At 52.5% G+C, this 5,289-nt stretch overlaps 1 long non-coding RNA gene across 1 annotated transcript; it reads right to left on the reverse strand.

Moving 5' to 3' along the window:
- Nucleotides 1-937: 937 nt before the first annotated feature.
- On the reverse strand, nucleotides 938-4,492 carry LOC105484121 (uncharacterized). Its single transcript, XR_011609458.1, has 4 exons — nucleotides 4,356-4,492; nucleotides 3,301-3,431; nucleotides 1,695-1,801; nucleotides 938-1,356 (listed from the first exon to the last, which is right to left on the reverse strand). It is a non-coding gene; the product is annotated as an uncharacterized lncRNA (long non-coding RNA).
- Nucleotides 4,493-5,289: the final 797 nt, after the last annotated feature.

The raw sequence follows: 5,289 nt of genomic DNA on the forward strand, positions 1-5,289 counted from the left end.
GAAGAGGAAGCTCTGCTTAGGGACAGGGAAAGGTGCCCCATTCCTGACAGCTGTAGGACTCTTCTCTGCCTCCTGTCTTCCCCATCAACCTCCTCAAATCGTAGCCGCTGCAAATCACAGTAGCTCCCTGTGAGTGAGATGCGGGCTTCCCTGCCTGCCTTTGCACAGGAGCCTGTGTCAGGTGGCACCTGGACCACGTGAGGGGAGGGACATCAGCAGAGGGGGGACAGGGCGGCAGACACCCTCACACCCCGCCAGGTAGGCTGACGTGGCTGGGACAACACCCCCAGATGGAACGTGTACTCTTCTCACCTTCCCAAATCCTTGAGATGTCAGCGGCTCCACCACACGGATCACTGTGGGTGGGTGAGCTGAATACGTCCTTCCATGAACTGGGAAGAGACCCAGAGGGAGTCAAACTATGCCCTTTTCTTGCCTCCATTCTCCTCCCAGTCCTCCCTGTGCTGACATCTGCCCCAGAGGCAGGTCTTCGTTAAAACGTGGAATTGGCCCGGACTGCGTCAGCAAGTATTTGCCGCCCCTGGGGTTTAAAGAGGTCTTCTGGGAGTCAGCAGCCCCTGTTGTGGCCTCTTTGCTGAATTGTTTCTAAATCCTCAACAATGATATTTCAATTATTCTAGGCCTCTAGGGACGGAGAGGCCATCATCCTCCTTTGCCACCTTTCCCACGATGGTTTGATGAGGCTGAAAACCCCGATGACCGGGGTTCCACTCTATTCTTCTCCTAAGCATTTGTTCTATTTCTGTGCCTTTAGGAGTGATGGGCGTGTGTTGTCAGGCCTATTGTAAAGTAACCATCCAAAGGTTGGTTACTTTACATGACCCTTTGGATGACTTCTGTACGTAGCATGCTTGCTGTAAGAGTAATTCCTTTGTAGAAATAGGCTCTATGGAGAATTGTCTCCTTGGCCCCTTCATGTAGCTCACGACTTTTATTATCGAAATAAATGAATAAAAGGCTGCAATTGTGGACAGACACAAATATACTTGGACATGGCTATCTCTGATCTTGTGTGGCTCAAAATAACTTCCAGAGGCCTCATTTTCAGAGTGTTCTCACCCAAAAAGATACTAACTTAGGCATGGAAAGACCTATTTCTCCTGGACTCCTGGATGTGCCAACCATCTGGGGCAGGCAAGACCCACTGAGGTCTTCAGGATTTGTCCGTCACCCCCGGGGACTATCTGGCCTGCTAGCAGGAGACAGTGGCCTGTCCGAAAGTGTGAGCTACCTGATGATGAACCAGATGCAAGGGCAGGACTGTCTTCTGAGAGATGTCTCCCCCTCGGTCCTTCTGTCGCTTCAGACATTCCAGGTGGAAGGAGGCCCTTCGACCTGCAAAGCCAGCCAGAGAGCCAGGATCAGGGCAGGAAAACAGGACGCTGGCCTGTGACGGTTTACACTCTGGTGGGGTGCCAGGAGCAGTAACTATGGCCCGAGACACCCCTCCTCTCCCCTCCCCTGGTCTGAGACGTGTTCTGAAGCATCTGTCCAGGGCTCATCCCTGCACACCCTGCTTTTGGATTGTTGTCTCCTTGCTTTGGAAATCCCCCGACTCTGTGGGGCTGGTTTGAGGCAGGCCACAATGGTTTCTCAGTCATCCCTGAGTACCTGACCGGCGTTCTCTTGGGAGTTACCACCGGCCACATCTGGAGAGCGAGGGGTGCATTTACCTAGTGAGGCGGAGCGGAGGAAACCCCTCTTTGGGGATTGCCGCATGTCCCTCTTGTCCTCCTCTGGGAGCGTCAGTTGCCGATTTTCGTCATCCTGGTAGGACAGCCTGGAACAGAGAGCTCTTAGGGCTTGTTCCTGGAGGCTGAGAAGTGGCCACCCACGGGGACAGCTGCACCCCGGAAAGCACTTTGATCCTTAGTGAAGGGACGCCCGCTTTGTGCTTACAGACAGGTTTGGGGAATTGCCACCCCAAGAAGTTCTGGCCTGCCCCTGGCGTCTTCCAGGCCTGCTCAGTGGGAGTTGCCAGCTCCCCACCCGCAGCCTGTCTCGTGAGCCTGCAGTTCTGACTTGGGGCACTGAAGGCACTCTGGGATCAAACGTGTTGAGAAAGCAGAAAGAATCCTAGGCCCATGAAGTTCTTTTGGGGAATGGTATTAATTTATATTCCCTAAAAATCAATTTAGAGACAGTTATCAAAAGGAAACTTCAGGTATTTCCCCTTTTTATAGTGACTGTATTTCACTGAGTCAGAAAAGTAGAAGGCTTGTCACCCCCACCGCCCCGTTTTGCTGATGGGGACACGAAGGCACAGGGCAGTTGATTGATTTGTGAAGAGTCGCTGGTTGGGACTCTTTCCATGCTTTTCCTTACTCACTGGATTCTTCTTTCTATGCTGGGGAAAAGGAGGCGCTTCTGCTACTCTTCCCATCCAGTTCCTGAGCAGAAAGCACTGGACCCCAGGAAGCTGCATGCTGTGCTGGCCTGGCTGCCACTCTCCCCACAGCCCCACAGTGGGGAGCTTGGTGCCCCCTCCCACCACCTCCAGCCACACCTTTCCTGTCTTCAAAAGCCTGCAAGGCTAGTCCTTCCTCACTCTGACATCCTTTCAGGAAAGCTTCTAGACACTGTGTCTCAAACTGCTGTGAATTTCCCACAGTCCTAAGACGTTTCACAAGGCGACCCCCAGATACACACATCTGTGGGCCATGAAACCCGCGTTTCACAGCACGTGCTTACCTTTGTGACATTGGATGCATTCTGATAGTTTCTATTGTGCTGTGCTGCCCTGCGCTATTCTTTTAAGGGTTAGTCATAACCGACTAAAGGGATGTCACAACCTTCTGAAAGGACCTAGATCTGCAGCTAAAATACTCCAAAAATTCCAGCAAGGACAAAAATCTCAGGCCTGGCTTTGCCACCAGTGCCCTCTTCTGGCAACTTTATTATAAGCAGTGTCTTGAAACACTTGTGTGATTTTCAATAGATGTATGTGTGCACTGAGTCTCACCAGAAAATATTTTTATGGCTGTTGGTTACAGCCTAAAAGGTTTAAGAAACAATGTTTAGGAATTTTTCTGGTCAGGAGGCCAAACTAAAAAGGGCATCGTGTGTGTGTGCGTGTGTGTGTGCGTGTGTGTGTGTGTGTGTGTGTGATGGGAGCTACCACTTTCCTAAGGAGATAACAGAGGCTGTGCAGATGTTTTCTCTGTGATCGCCTCTCCTCCCGCAAATTATGCCCAGAAGAGGGATCTCAGGGACCTGCCCCTGCCGCCTCACATCTGTTCCCACACCAGGGCGTGGTTGGGAGAGGGCAGCAGAGCTCACATCTCTGTGGAGAGCAGGCTGGGCTCACTGCAGGGTTCCTATGTTGTGGGTTCATCTTCGCTTCATAGGTTTTGTCCCGGGACCCCCCCTCCTGACACTCCATGGCTGTCTGGCTTTCCTGGAAGTGACACCTACAATATTCAAGACGGAGAAAAACATCAGGAACTGCCAACACTTTTCCCCTTTCCTCAGTAAGTAATGCATTAAACATGCACACACACACGCACACATCTGCACACACATACACACATGTACATATCTGCACACATGCACACACGTGCACATCGACACACACGCAGACAGGTACACATCTGCACACACACACGTGCACACATGCACACACGTGCACGTGCACATCTGCACACACGCATACACGCGTGCCCATCTGCACACACAAACGTGCCTATCTGCACAAGGCACACGTGTGCACACACACACACGTGCACATGTGCACACACACGCACACCTGCACACATGCACACACGTGCACATCTGCATACACACATGCACATCTGCACACACGCACACACGTGCACATCTACACACACGCAGACAGGTACACATCTGCACACACACACGTGCACATATGCACACACGTGCACGTGCACATCTGCACACACGCATACACGCGTGCCCATCTGCACACACAAACGTGCCTATCTGCACAAGGCACACGTGTGCACACACACACACGTGCACATGTGCACACACACGCACACCTGCACACATGCACACACGTGCACATCTGCATACACACATGCACATCTGCACACACGCACACACAGTACACATCTGCAAACACACATGCATTCCTGCACGCACACGCACACACGTGCACATCTGCACACATACATCCACACACTTGCACACACGTACACATCTGCACACATGCACACAGGTACACATCTGCACACACACATACACAGGTACACATCACACACGCACACATGTACACCCCTGCACACACACATACACAGGTACACAACTGCACGCACACATACACACCTGCACACACGCATACATACATGGACATCTGCACAATCACATGAACATACATGCAATTGCTGTGGCCTTGTACTGCTGTGATGGCTGATGAAGCCATGGATCCATGGCAGTGTTAAGATTGTGGTGAGGGCACCATGTGGCAGAACGTCTGATGTGGATCCAAGGAGATCTGAGTCCTGACTTCAATTCACTTATCCCCTGGTCCAAGTCACTTAGCTCACCCCTTGCCTTAGTTTTCCTTTATATGAAATTGAAGTGACATTTGTCCTGCCTGACTCAGAGGCCTATTGTGAGTCACAAATGAGGCAACAGACGAGACAGTGCTTTGAGACTGGGAAGAGCCAGCTTTGACAGTGGGTCCTGGACTGTGCCATAAAGGGCAGGGTGGGCCTGTGAGGAGGCTGCCCTCCCACCCCCAGCTGCAATAGCTGGGTCTTCAGGCATTTGTTTGGCACAGCTGAGATGTCCCTGGCATCCTATTTTGATGGTGCCCTTGATTCTGACACCAGTTCCCTAGAGTAAAGGCACAGGCAGGGAGCCTACCTAGAGGGGTTTGCAACCCTCCCACACCAGGACGTGCCTTTCCCTGCTGGGACAGGGTCTTCTGCTCACACGGTTGTGTCTTGTTTAGCTCTGGGCCACAAGATCTTCCTTTTCCCATCTGCGCTCAGCTCAGTGCCTCCCTCTGTCTTGCTTCTGACCCACTTTATCCTCAGACCCCTGAGGGCATCAGGGAAAGATCCTGGTCCATCGTCTCAGAGCTGAGAGCTGGATCAGTGCCCCTGGCTTTGTGCCTCTCAGGCAGGATAGGGGCAGTTCTCTCTCGGGGAGGCCTACAGATCACCACCCGCCCTGCAGTGGAAGGAAAGATGAGAGGCAGGAGCTCCAGGAGGATTGGGAGGGGAGGGAAGTGGAGTGGGCTTTGGCGAGGCACGGGGCGGGGGAGGAGCTGGAGACGCAGAGCAGCAGCAGGCAGACAACAGC

This window comes from Macaca nemestrina, chromosome 10, assembly GCF_043159975.1.
Source record: "Macaca nemestrina isolate mMacNem1 chromosome 10, mMacNem.hap1, whole genome shotgun sequence".
In the NCBI taxonomy this organism is placed as follows: Eukaryota; Metazoa; Chordata; class Mammalia; order Primates; family Cercopithecidae; genus Macaca; species Macaca nemestrina.